Genomic DNA, 15,392 nt, shown 5'->3' with positions numbered 1-15,392 from the left:
CAGACCTTATACTGTAGTCTTTATACCTGAGACTATCATTACCACTACAGACCTTATACTGTAGTCTTTATACCTGGAGACTATCATTACCACTACAACCCCTGACCTTATACTGTAGTCTTTATACCTGGAGACTATCATTACCACTACAACCCCTGACCTTATACTGTAGTCTTTATACCTGAGACTATCATTACCACTACAGACCTTATACTGTAGTCTTTATACCTGGAGACTATCATTACCACTACAACCCCTGACCTTATACTGTAGTCTTTATACCTAGAGACTATCATTACTATCATTACCACTACAACCCCACAGACCTTATACTGTAGTCTTTATACCTGGAGACTTATTCTGTTACTTTATACCTGGAGACTATCATTACCACTACAACCCCTGACCTTATACTGTAGTCTTTATACCTGGAGACTATCATTACCACTACAACCCCTGACCTTATACTGTAGTCTTTATACCTGGAGACTATCATTACCACTACAACCCCTGACCTTATACTGTAGTCTTTATACCTAGAGACTATCATTACCACTATAGACCTTATACTGTAGTCTTTATACCTGGAGACTATCATTACCACCACAGACCTTATACTGTAGTCTTTATACCTGGAGACTATCATAACCACTACAGACCTTATTCTGTAGTCTTTATACCTGGAGACTATCATTACCACTACAACCCCTGACCTTATTCTGTAGTCTTTATACCTGGAGACTATCATTACCACTACAACCCCTGACCTTATACTGTAGTCTTTATACCTGGAGACTATCATTACCACTACAACCCCTGACCTTATACTGTAGTCTTTATACCTAGAGACTATCATAACCACTACAGACCTTATACTGTAGTCTTTATACCTAGAGACTATCATTACCACTACAACCCCAGACCTTATACTTTAGCCTCACAGTCCCACATGCTCAACTGTCTATTTGGGTTTGTGTAATGTTTGTGTAATGTTTGTGTAATGTTTGTGTAATTTTGTGTCAACCCCCAAGCGTGCACTTTGGGGATGCCGGTCTGGAGAAAGGAGGGGAGGGGGAGGGTTGTATAGAGGAGGGGAAGGGGGTCAGGCTGTCATCTGCTCACCTTGGTCTGCCTCTCTCTCTCTCTCTCTCTCTGACCCTTGTCACATCTCCAGGGAGGTTGAGAATTAACAGCCCCCAGTCAGTAACACATCATAGGGCAACACAACAGAACCCAGTCTCCACACTGACACAAGGACTTGACTTGAATGTCAGGATTTCCATATTTCAGAATGTGGAATGAATGAATGAATGGATGAATGAATGGATGGATGAATGAATGGATGGATGAATGAATGGATGAATGAATGGATGGATGGATGAATGAATGAATGAATGAATGAATGAATGAATGAATGAATGAATGAATGAATGAATGGATGAATGAATGAATGAATGAATGAATGGATGAATGAATGAATGGATGGATGGATGAATGAATGAATGGATGAATGAATGAATGAATGAATGGATGGATGAATGGATGGATGAATGAATGGATGAATGGATGAATGGATGAATGAATGAATGAATGAATGGATGGATGAATGAATGGATGAATGGATGAATGAATGGATGGATGAATGAATGGATGAATGGATGAATGAGTGAATGAATGGATGAATGAATTAATTAATTAATTAATTAATGCTACAGAGGGAAATATAAAAGCCTTAACCGATGTTTGAAATGATCGTCTGTTGTTAAGACTGTGTTTTATCTCTTAACTGTAATTCATGTCTCCAGCACAATGTTTAATCAATCAGGGAAAGTTAACAAGATTATTCACATCAGATAATGTTTTGGGGTTCATGTCTATCATAGTAAATGACCATAGTAATGCCTTTGTTGACATAATATTAGTGTACTTTGAAAGTACAAAGTGTGTCCTTCAAACATGTTCAGTGAGTAAAAGCAGTTCAGGGGACGATTGAGGTGAGGGTTGATGGCTGGTAGGCAGGTCATCTCTCTCTGACTCCTCCCTCTCTTTCTCCCTGGCCTGAGCTGTGTTCCAATACTCATTCTAACTGCACTAACTGTACTATTTGTGATGTGAATTGAGTATGTAGTATGCTTATTGGTCATAGTATGGATATAGTTAGTATGCTTATTGGTCATAGTATGGATATAGTTAGTATGCTTATTGGTCATAGTATGGATATAGTTAGTATGCTTATTGGTCATAGTATGGATATAGTTAGTATGCTTATTGGTCATAGTATGGATATAGTTAGTATGCTTATTGGTCATAGTATGGATATAGTTAGTATGCTAAAAGTTCCTGGATATCGTACTACATTCGCCAAAATTCGAAGTATGCAAGCAGTGGACACTATTTACGTGCTTTTAGGGCCCATAATGCAATTCTTCAGAAAATGGGCGTAGCTTCACAACATTTTCAGATTTGAAGAAAATGTGCGGAAAATATGCAGCTGAAGTCCGACAAGAGTGGATACAAATTCATTGCTTTAACTAATTATGACAAATGTTAAGAACACATTGAGCCATGTAATAAAAAAGTCATGACTTTTCAAATAAGTTATGTTACATGTTATGTTGGCTGACAATTTGTTCTGCTTCGCTAGCCTTACGAACCGAATAGCATATCATCACAACATTTGCTTGAATGTACCGGTATGTTAACTAGCTACCTAACGTTAGTTGGCTACTAATACATCAAACCTGCCAGTAAATGAACTATCTGCTATCTAACTACCCAACGTTTATTGACTTGATTATTTATGTCATTCTTAGTTAACTGGTATAGTCGTTGTTCGTTCTCAACGGACATTGATATTGAAATCGTAAGATGTATAGCTAGTCATTTGTTATGCTAACAAGCTAGCAAGAAGTTGCATAGCAACAGCATCAACTTCTGGTAGACAGGCAAAGTGCTAGTACACTCAACTAAAAGGATACCGTTTGTTTACAGTATACTAAAATTAACTAATAGTATATGCTGTCGTACATAGTATACAGAATGTTAGTATGGGTATTGGAACACAGCTCTGGTCTTTGCCTTTCTCCCTCTGACTGACTCAAAGGTCAGATGCCTGCCGGCTCCTCTCTCTCTCTATCTCAGATGTAGGCCACCATACTGTCTGGGCCTAGGGGTACTGGGGTACTGGCTAACCTACGTAGACTACTCCTAATGACAACTAACTGAAGATACATCACTATCTACTCGTAATGACAACTACCTGAAGATACATCACTATCTACTCCTAATGACAACTACCTGAAGATACATCACTATCTACTCCTAATGACAACTACCTGAAGATGCATCACTATCTACTCCTAATGACAACTACCTGAAGATGCATCACTATCTACTCCTAATGACAACTACCTGAAGATACATCACTATCTACTCCTAATGACAACTACCTGAAGATACATCACTATCTACTCCTAATGACAACTAACTGAAGATACATCACTATCTACTCGTAATGACAACTACCTGAAGATACATCACTATCTACTCCTAATGACAACTACCTGAAGATACATCACTATCTACTCCTAATGACAACTACCTGAAGATACATCACTATCTACTCCTAATGACAACTACCTGAAGATACATCACTATCTACTCCTAATGACAACTACCTGAAGATGCATCACTATCTACTCCTAATGACAACTACCTGAAGATACATCACTATCTACTCCTAATGACAACTACCTGAAGATGCATCACTATCTACTCGTAATGACAACTTTTTTTTTTACAATTGTTGTATTTAACTAGGCATGTCAGTTATGAACAAATTCTTATTTAAAATGACGGCCTACCCCGGCCAAACTCTAACCCGGACGACGCTGGAACGACGCTAAAATAAAACTATTCACAGACGATAAACAAACACAATTACTTATTTTTTGTTAATATGACAAGTGTGTGTTTTTATGCTTAACGTTCATTTGTCTTCCAGCCCATTCTGTATGGTGAGCACTAAGCAGCCGGATTGAGACAGTGGCTGTCACTACATTAAGAACACTGCTTGTGTGTTGGTCTGTATGGGAGCTTTACAGACTCTATGATGTGTCCATATGGATGTATGGAGGCCCCTTCTCATACTCCCCCGGGTCTCCCACTCTGTTTGTTTAGGCCTCCATTCACATGCTAATGCCCTGCCCATTGCAGCAGGGTCCACAGAGACTGGTCTGAGATACACAGAGAGGAGAGTCACACTGGTGTCACAAGGTGGAAGGTCTATTGATTGTTCTCATGTGTGAGTGTCAGCCGCACACACATGCATGAGGAGGTGCGGACGTATGCAGACACAGAGTCACACTAAATGCCCATACACACACACACACACACACACACACACACACACACACACACACACACACACACACACACACACACACACACACACAAACACACACACACACACACACACACAAACACACACACACACATAAACACACACACACACACACACATACACACACATACACACATAAACACACACACATAAACACACACACACGTCTGCACACATGCACTTATGCATACACACACATGACACGATGCCAAGCACGTGTACCAACAGTGAGACTGACTTCAGTTCTCATTCAATTTGACCCATAGTATATCATATTGGTCAGGGAGAGTTTGAACACTAAGAACTGTCTTTGATGGGAAATGTATTTTCTGCCCAGTGACACTGTGGGTAAGTGAGACCTCAGGGTCAAGAGCTGGGGAGTGAGCCGGAGTGCCACTTCCAAAATCACTATGCTGTATCCATGGCAACGCTCTCTGGTCTACGAGTTCCTACTCTGTTACCAAGTGAACCTCCTCGATTGAACAGTAGCCAAGGAGAGGAGACACAAAGAGACACTAACACAGCCATCTTTATGACAACTCTGAGGGAATTCATTCTAAATACAGCTCTCCAACACTCTGCTCTCAGTGAGACAGCTGGAGTTGGTTTAGACACTGAAGCAGCACCACTTGACTGAGTCAAAGAAGGCCGTGCACGCTCGTCAGAATCTGAGGAGAGCTGCACTAGCTACTTTAGGCTACAGTGCGGCAGGGTAGCCTAGTGGTTAGAGCGTTGGACTAGTAACCGGAAGGTTGCAAGTTCAAACCCCTGAGCTGACAAGGTACAAATCTGTTGTTCTGCCCCTGAACAGGCAGTTAACCCACTGTTTCTAGGCCGTCATTGAAAATGAGAATTTGTTCTTAACTGACTTGCCTAGTTAAATAAAGGTGTCACTTCTTCAGGACTAATGCTTTGCCAGTTGCTGTATAAAGAAAAGATAAGGGGTAACCTTTCTTAATCCACGGGGAAATATGCTGCTATTCACACAGCGATCACTGGCGTATAAAGTTAAGTATTGTTCACAAACACTCATTTGTTCTGCAGACAGTAGAGAGTTAACACTTTCCTTCACATCAGAGTAAAAAGACACAGTTTAATGTTCAAGTATGAAAATATGGCGGTAAGCAAACACCTTCCATTGATTTACTAACTCCTGGATGTAGGGATGTCAAACATATTATACACTTTCCTCTGGACGTACAAGGTGAGTAAAGATGCTGCTTTTACTGATCGGATCTCTCATGGTACTGTATGTTGATTCAATTTGTATCCACACAGAAAAACCATGGCAACAAATGACACCAACACACACAGACTACACCAACACCTCTTGTTAGGAAACCAAGCCTCACAGTCTCCTTGTTGAACTAGGCCTCTGACCGGATTGTGATCATAGCGTGGCTTTGTGCCCCAGTTCAAATCAATGACCTCAGCCCTTTCACTCACACACAGCCTGTCTATTGATGGCTGGATGGGGTTAGACATTCTAGAAGCATCCACACAATCCTCTGGTCTTTCTCTACGGGGCTCTGTCTCTGTTCTGTGGGGCTTTGGGATAATGCTGATGGTCAGCACAGGGCCACACCGGCCTCCCCACAGACCTATTGTGAAACCATGTTGTTGACGTGCTGGTTCCACTGAAACTGCAAGGGTGGAGGGATGGAGGGGTGGAGGGGGATGGAGGGATGGAGGGATGGTGGAGGATGGAGAGGTGGAGGGATGGAGGGGTGGAGGGATGGAGGGATGGAGGGTGGAGGGATGGAGGGGTGGAGGGATGGAGAGGGTGGAGGGATGGAGGGGTGGAGGGGTGGAGGGATGGAGGGGTGGGGATGGAGGGGGAGGGATGGAGGGTGGAGGGTGGAGGGATGGAGGGTGGAGGGGTGGAGGGGAGGGGTGTGGAGGGGGGGTGGATGGAGGGGGGGGTGGAGGGGTGGAGGGATGGAGGGGTGGAGGGATGGAGGGGTGGGGGGGATGGAGGGGGTGGAGGGGTGGAGGGGGGGTGGAGGGATGGAGGGGTGGGGGGATGGAGGGGTGGAGGGATGGAGGGTGGAGGGGTGGAGGGGGTGGAGGGATGGAGGGGTGGGGGATGGAGGGGTGGAGGGGTGGAGAGGGTGGAGGGATGGAGGGGTGGAGGGATGGAGGGTGGATGGAGGGGTGGAGGGAGGGTGGAGAGGGTGGAGGGGTGGAGGGATGGAGGGGTGGAGGAGGTGGAGGGATGGAGGGGTGGGGAGATGGAGGGGGGAGGGGTGGAGGGGATGGAGAGGTGGAGGGGTGGAGGGATGGAGAGGTGGAGGGGTGGAGGGATAGAGGGGTGGAGGGGTGGAGAGGGTGGAGGGGGGAGGGGTGGAGGGGTGGAGGGGTAGTGATGGGGAGGGTGGAGGGAAGGATGACCACAGATGGGGTCCAAAATTTGCTATCAGATTCTAGCACTAAAAACAAAATAAGCCAAACCTGAAACATCGTAGTAGTGGCCATTTGAAATACTGCTGCTGTAAATCACTAGACAGTTAGGGATGAAACAACCCATCAAACGCAAACTAAACAGATATTTCCTTATGAAACCATTTTGCTGAGGGAGTTACAACTCACCTCAACACCTCCACATTGGTTCCTCCCCACCCAGTCAGGAAATTGGTTCCTCCCCACCCAGTCAGGACATTGGTTCCTCCCCACCCAGTCAGTACATTGGTTCCTCCTCACCCAGTCAGGACATTGGTTCCTCTCCATCCAATCAGGATGCATGTGGGAAACCTAACAAGCCAGAGGGATCTACTCTTCACTTCCTCCCTCACACTTCTATTCAGGTAGAGGCTAGAGTCTGGAGGTTGGAGGTTGGACACTGGAGGTTGGAGGCTAGAGGTTGGAGGCTGGAGGTTGGAGGCTGGAGGTTGAAGGCTGGAGGTTGGAGGTTGGAGGCTGGAGATTGGAGGCTAGAGGTTTGAGGCAGGAGCCTGGAGGGGTTGTTAGCTATATCCAGAGCTTAAAATCCCCTTTATAATGACGCATTGAATGTATATCACCACTTTTGCATACTGGCATAAAGCAGTAGAGTACAGGGTGCTTGTAGAAGTTGCATACATGAGATAAAATGCCCCATTTTCCCAGAATGTGTAGCCAAGGGTCCAGGAAAAAATGTGGCATTTTTATAAAAACTTTTCATGCAATTCTACATCATTTTAGATGACTGGAGACCTTAGACTGGAGACCATAGACTGGAGACCTTAGACTGGAGACCTTAGACTGGAGACCTTAGACTGGAGACCTTAGACTGGAGACCTTAGACTGGAGACCTTAGACTGGAGACCTTAGACTGGAGACCTTAGACTGGAGACCTTAGACTGGAGACCTTAGACTGGAGACCTTAGACTGGAGACCTTAGACTGGAGACCTTAGACTGGAGACCATAGACTGGAGACCTTAGACTGGAGACCTTAGACTGGAGACCTTAGACTGGAGACCTTAGACTGGAGACCTTAGACTGGAGACCTTAGACTGGAGACCTTAGACTGGAGACCTTAGCATAATAATTTTTAATACCTCACAAACAATGGAAAAGACAGGATACTTTGACACTGACAAACGGAGATCAATAAAAAAACGAACTTGTCTTGTATCCTTCAATAGCCTACAGTAGTTCTCGGTGTGTGGAGACACATATTGTACAATATGAGGAGGAAATGATAGTCCTAAAAAATCTCTCCAGTTTCACTGATTCACCCAATGATGCGCGTTGGTCTATACAGGCTACAATGTTGAGCAAACCATAAACACGGTCCGGCCCAACACAAATCAATTCTTACAATATCAGACACGCTTTCACATTAGGCAACGCTTTTTATGGGACAGGAGAATAACAGAGGAGGCAACTGTAATTAACTCTGAATGATTTGATGATCATTTTTACATTGTGAAGAAAGAAAATATGTCAAGCCAAGAGAGGTACCGGATCCTGGCAAATGGCTTCCGGAACAAAACTGTCCAATATTGAGAAGTGCTGGATAATGTTCCAGCTGGATCCGGAACAAATGAAGCACCGGCTACATCACTTCCCCTCCGCTGCTCCTGAAAAGCAGCAGTAGTCCAACCTCCAGTCCTACAGGCACCGAGAGAGAGGAACAAACCTCCTGTTAGAGAGTGAGGAGGTAGGATGGGCTCCTTCCTAATCACTACATAGACTGGGACATCATCACACGCCCACTAACCTCGGTGGAAGAGATGTACCAGTTAGTCCAACCTCCAGCCCTACAGGCACCGAGAGAGAGGAACAAACCTCCTGTTAGAGAGTGAGGAGGTAGGATGGGCTCCTTCCTAATCACTACATAGACTGGGACATCATCACACGCCCACTAACCTCAGTGGAGGAGAGGTACCAGTTAGTCCAACCTCCAGCCCTACAGGCACCGAGAGAGAGGAACAAACCTCCTGTTAGAGAGTGAGGAGGTAGGATGGGCTCCTTCCTAATCACTACATAGACTGGGACATCATCACATACTAACCTCGGTGGAAGAGATGTACCAGTTAGTCCAACCTCCAGCCCTACAGGCACCGAGAGAGAGGAACAAACCTCCTGTTAGAGAGTGAGGAGGTAGGATGGGCTCCTTCCTAATCACTACATAGACTGGAACATCATCACACGCCCACTAACCTCAGTGGAGGAGAGGTACCAGTTAGGCCTAATACATTGCATTCTATTTTCAAATAGCACATCAAAAATAGCTTGATGGTGGGATGTGCTGAATGTATGTCCAGGAGTCAGACATGGGTTCAAATACTATTTGAAATGATTTCTAATACTTTATCTGGGCTTCTTACTCTCTGCAGTGAGAAGGCTCCTACCCTCTGCAGTGAGAAGGCTCCCACCCTCTACAGTGAGAAGGCTCCCACCCTCTGCAGTGAGAAGGCTCCCACCCTCTGCAGTGAGAAGGCTCCTACTCTCTGCAGTGAGAAGGCTCCTACCCTCTGCAGTGAGAAGGCTCCTACTCTCTGCAGTGAGAAGGCTCCCACCCTCTGCAGTGAGAAGGCTCCTACCCTCTGCAGTGAGAAGGCTCCCACCCTCTGAGAAGGCTCCTACCCTCTGCAGTGAGAAGGCTCCCACCCTCTGCACTCCTACTCTGCAGTGAGAAGGCTCCCACCCTCTGCAGTGAGAAGGCTCCCACCCTCTACAGTGAGAAGGCTCCTACTCTCTGCAGTGAGAAGGCTCCTACCCTCTGCAGTGAGAAGGCTCCTACCCTCTGCAGTGAGAAGGCTCCCACCCTCTGCAGTGAGAAGGCTCCTACCCTCTGCAGTGAGAAGGCTCCTACCCTCTGCAGTGAGAAGGCTCCTACCCTCTGCAGTGAGAAGGCTCCCACCCTCTGCAGTGAGAAGGCTCCTACCCTCTGCAGTGAGAAGGCTCCCACCCTCTGCAGTGAGAAGGCTCCTACCCTCTACAGTGAGAAGGCTCCTACTCTCTGCAGTGAGAAGGCTCCTACCCTCTGCAGTGAGAAGGCTCCCACCCTACCCTCTGCAGTGAGAAGGCTCCTACCCTCTGCAGTGAGAAGGCTCCCCCCCTCTGCAGTGAGAAGGCTCCTACCCTCTGCAGTGAGAAGGCTCCTACTCTCTGCAGTGAGAGAAGGCTCCCACCCTCTACAGTGAGAAGGCTCCTACTCTCTGCAGTGAGAAGGCTCCTACTCTCTGCAGTGAGAAGGCTCCCACCCTCTACAGTGAGAAGGCTCCTACTCTCTGCAGTGAGAAGGCTCCCACCCTGTGCAGTGAGAAGGCTCCTACCTCTCTGCAGTGAGAAGGCTCCCACCCTCTGCAGTGAGAAGGCTCCTACCCTCTGCAGTGAGAAGGCTCCTACCCTCTGCAGTGAGAAGGCTCCTACCCTCTACAGTGAGAAGGCTCCTACCCTCTGCAGTGAGAAGGCTCCTACTCGCTGCAGTGAGAAGGCTCCTACCCTCTACAGTGAGAAGGCTCCTTCTCTCTGCAGTGCTAGGTGATGAATCACAGTATCAGTGGGAGTTTGCAGCATGGTGCTACACTGGACTATGATGGGGCATGTGTGTAACAGTCCAGGTATCGAACCCCGGTCGTCTGTTTTAAAATGTATATATATTTTACCTTTATTTAACCAGGTAGGCTAGTTGAGAACAAGTTCTCATTTACAACTGCGACCTGGCCAAGATAAAGCAAAGCAGTTCGACACATACAACACAGAGTTACACATGGAATAAACAAACATACAGTCAATAATACAGTAGAAAATTCTATATACAGCATGTGCAAATGAGGTTAGATAAGAGAGGTAAGGCAATAAATAGGCCATGGTAGGACACTGGAATGGTATGATGTGCAGAGGATGTGCAGAGGATGAATGTACAAGTTGAGATACTGGGGTGCAAAGGAACAAGATAAATAAATAAATACAGTATGGGGATGAGGTAGATTGGATGGGCTATTTAGAGATGAAATATGTACAGGTGCAGTGATCTGTGAGCTGCTCTGACAGCTGGTGCTTAAAGCAGGTGAGGGAGATATGAGACTCCAGCTTCAGAGATTTTTGCAGTCCGTTCCAGTCATTGGCAGCAGAGAACTGGAAGGAGAGGTGGCCAAAGGAAGAATTGGCTTTGGGGGTGACCAGTGAGATATACCTGCTGGAGCGCGTGCTACGGGTGGGTGCTGCTATGGTGACCAGTGAGCTGAGAAAATATATATATATATATATATATTTACCTTTATTTAACTAGGCAAGTCAGTTAAGAACAAATTTGTATTGAAGGCAGGGCTTTACCTAGCAGAGACTTGTAGATGACCTGGAGCCAGTGGGTTTGGCGACGAGTATGAAGCGAGGGCCAGCCAACGAGAGCATACAGGTCGCAGTGGTGGCTTTGGTGACAAAACGGATGGCACTGTGATAGACTGCATCCAATTTGTTGAGTAGAGTGTTGGAGGCTATTTTCTCTGTGTGCCTCACAACCATGTTAGACCATGTTATCCCTCTGAGCTAAACATATATCTACATATATCTATTAAAAGCTCAGGTTAGGCTTCATGTGAATGTACAATAGTTCACCAAAGATGTAACAGCCTCCATGAGGAGAAACAAGACAGAGAGATATTGGATGGATTATACTGCAGTGGTCTCTCACCTATCATCACACACACACACAGGCAGCAGGTCTTTCTTCACACATACTGTACACACGCACGCGCACACACACACACACACACACACACAAACGGGCAGCAGGTCTGTTCTCACCAGGTGAGAGGACAATGTGATTACCCAGCATGCATTGGAGGTGGCGTTATGAGGGAGAGTGGAAACATGGCAGGTCTGAGATTCACTTCCCATCAGGTCACAGAGCCTAGATCACACACACACACACACACACACACACACACACACACACACACACACACACACACACACACACACACACACACACACACACACACACACACACACACACACACACACACACACACAAAAAAATGCTGGAGGAGAGCTTGTCAGATGCAGCATAGTATTATGTAACAAAGTACAATGTTATCTGAATCCATAAGTGTCCGTACTGTTTCCTACCAATCTTACAATCTATTCAGCATTTATTACAATACAACCTGCTTACTGGCCAGTAATGACTAGAGAGGTAAAGTGACTGGACACCTCGTAGTACACATATGAATGGACTATTAGTGCTTGATAATATAATTATCATTAGAGGGATGGAGGGATTACTGTGTGGGGATTGGACCTCTCTTCTCTCCGGCCCCCCTCTCAGGGACTATCCCCTGATTCTCCTCTATCCTTTATTTCTGCCAGGGATTGACCCTGATTCCCCCCTCCAAACCCTCACCCACCTCCACCTTTCCCCTCACCCACCTCCACCCCATCACCCGACCCCCACCCTCACCCACCCCATCACCCTGCCCCCTCACCCACATCCTGCCCCCTCACCCACCTCCACCCCCATCACCCACCACCCCCTCCCCTCAGACTACTCATCCTGCCTGATGAACAGATGGAGGGATGAAGGATAGGGGGATGCCAATTCACACTGGTCCTCCCGGCCATCCTCCTGTCCATTCATCCTTACCATCCCAGCAGAGAGAGAGAGAGAATGGGGGATGTGTCAGGTGGACTGGGGATCGTGGACAAGGTCTCTATGTGGAACGACCAGTGGCAGCAGCATTTAGCATGTTAATACTGTAACCACAAAGGTCTAACAGCTATGCTCTGAAGGTCTCACGCACACACACACACACACACACACACACACACACACACACACAAACACACACACAAAACACACACACAAAACAACACACACACACAAACACACACACACACACACACACACACACACACACACACACAAACACACACACACACACACACACACACACACACTGTGGAAGTGGAAGGTAGGTTACTGGTGCCATAGTAACTCATGTCGTTGTTAAACACAGTGTCACGCTCCGAGGCTCTGAGGCCACGTGTATCTGTTCATCAATAGCTTTTACCTTCCAGTGTAATGCCACTGCATATCAATGAAATCCAATGAGATCTACCCAGATTGGCCACCGGTATTTATAGTCACCGATCAATATAACACAAAGCAGTTGAGAGAGAATGTATATTGATCTGGAAACCTGCAGAGAAAGGATGGTGCTAAACAGAAACAGATTTATTTGTGTGTATTTGTTGACGTCAATGTAAGTGAGACACTGACAGCTCGTATTAAAGTGTTACGTTATTTCAGGGAATTCACCATTTCTGCTTTTAAAAAGATCAATAACTCAATGAAACACAACTAGTGAAAGTACTGAGTGACAACTGTTGATGTACTTTAAAAGACAGACTATTAGTCCCCAACAACATGACTCCATTACAGACTGAACTATGGTCCATGATTAAAAGCTATTTTTGGGACTTCATTTTTCCTCCAAACCACTGTGCCCTTTAAGAGAAAGGGAATTGGTGCGTACGCTGTAACATCATAATGTTGAAATGCCCACTGTAGCCTGAGGAGTGGGCCTTATCTGGTGTGGATTGACTGACTAGACCAGATTCACATCAAAGGCATACACTGTGTTATACTGTAAGTTCATTAGTATCTGATTCTGTTCCCTGTGGTGAACACACACACACACACAGGGCCTGTATGGATTCACCCTGCAGGGTTCCTTCTCTGGCTGAGCCCATGGCCACTGATGAGATGACCACAGACAAGTGATGGCCACAAAACCACCGACCAGTAACCACCAAACAACCGGCCAGCAACCAACCAACAATAAACCCAACAACCTCTACTAAGAGACTGAGGCAAGGCAAGTGCACTCTCAGAAATAAAGTTCCATATATATTACCATTTGTCCTGTAGGAGAACCCTCTGAAAAAGTTCCATATAGAACCATTTGTCCTGTAGGAGAACCCTCTGAAAAAGTTCCATATAGAACCATTTGTTCCATATAGAACCATTTGTCCTGTAGGAGAACCCTCTGAAAAAGTTCCATATATAACAATTTGTCCCTGTAGGAGAACCCTCTGAAAAAGTTCCATATATAACAATTTGTCCCTGTAGGAGAACCCTCTGAAAAAGTTCCATATATAACAATTTGTCCCTGTAGGAGAACCCTCTGAAAAAGTTCCATATATAACAATTTGTCCCTGTAGGAGAACCCTCTGAAAAAGTTCCATATATAACAATTTGTCCCTGTAGGAGAACCCTCAGAAAAAGTTCCATATAGAACATTTGTCCTGTAGGAGAACCCTCTGAAAAAGTTTGAGATTGAACTATTTGTCTTTGTAGGAGAACCCTCCAGATAGAACTCTTTTTGGATCATATTGAACCCTTTTTGGTTCCATATAGAACCTCTGGTTCCACTGTAAAGGTTCTATTTTGAGACTTTTTTCAGAGGGTTCCCCTACAGGGACAAATGGTTTTACATATCACTCTTCCTTTCTGAGAGTGTGGCAACTGGCACTGCAATGAATCCAGACATTGTATGTTCATACACTGAGTGGACAAAACATTAAGATTAACATGCTATTTAAATAACAGACTGACCAGGTGAATCCATGTAAAAGCTATGATCCCTTATTGATGTCACTTGATCCACTTCAATCAGTGTAGATGAAGGGGAGGAGACATGTTAAAGCTATGATCCCTTATTGATGTCACTTGATCCACTTCAATCAGTGTAGATGAAGGGGAGGAGACATGTTAAAGCTATGATCCCTTATTGATGTCACTTGATCCACTTCAATCAGTGTAGATGAAGGGGAGGAGACATGTTAAAGCTATGATCCCTTATTGATGTCACTTGATCCACTTCAATCAGTGTAGATGAAGGGGAGGAGACATGTTAAAGAAGGATTTGAAATCCTTGAGACAGTTGAGACATGGACTGTGTATGTGTGCCATTCAGAGGGCAAGACAACATATTGAAGTGCCTCTGAACGCGGTATGGTAGTAGGTGCCAGGCACAATGCTGCTGGGTTTTTCACGCTCAACAGTTTCCTGAATGGTCCACCACCCAAAGGACATCCAGCCAATTTGACACAACTGTGGGAAGCATTGGAGTCAACATGGGCCAGCATCCCTGTGGAACGCTTTCCACACCTTGTAGAGTCCCTGCCCCAACGAATTGAGGCTGTTCTGAGTGCAAAACGGGGTGCAAGTCAATATTAGGATGGTGTTCTTAATGTTTGGTCTATATGCCAGTAGTTAGGTAAGACCAGTACATACTGTACTGTCGTTTGGCAGCGCTGAGAGAAACATATGAAAGGGGAAATAAATATATTTAATCAATAAAATGTTAAGGAACATATTGATTCTCCAACAAATAGAATCACTTTCAGCGATGACAGATACTTAAAGGTTGCTCTTACCTATGGGGATCCAATCAAAGGGCTTCGTCCTCCAGTTGGATTCATCCACACACTCTGACTGCTGAGAAGGACTTCAGACCTGGAACACAAATGAATGAACGTTAGACACAAGCTTGT

The 15,392-nt window shown here is 45.4% G+C and overlaps 1 protein-coding gene across 17 annotated transcripts in view; it reads right to left on the bottom strand.

The window, feature by feature from the left end:
• Positions 1–15,392, bottom strand: part of LOC112214989 (neuronal cell adhesion molecule-like) — a 135,877-nt gene that overhangs the window by 57,288 nt on the left and 63,197 nt on the right. For all 17 annotated transcript variants that reach the window (XM_042317536.1, XM_042317528.1, XM_042317527.1 and 14 more), the window contains one exon: positions 15,276–15,354. The gene's annotated coding sequence lies outside the window, so the exon portion shown is untranslated. The remainder of the gene's footprint in view (positions 1–15,275; positions 15,355–15,392) is intronic.

Source organism: Oncorhynchus tshawytscha, unplaced genomic scaffold (assembly GCF_018296145.1).
Source record: "Oncorhynchus tshawytscha isolate Ot180627B unplaced genomic scaffold, Otsh_v2.0 Un_contig_1231_pilon_pilon, whole genome shotgun sequence".
Lineage (NCBI taxonomy): Eukaryota > Metazoa > Chordata > Actinopteri > Salmoniformes > Salmonidae > Oncorhynchus > Oncorhynchus tshawytscha.
Note: the sequence above shows the minus strand (reverse complement) of the source record. Positions and strands in the feature narration are given on the sequence as shown.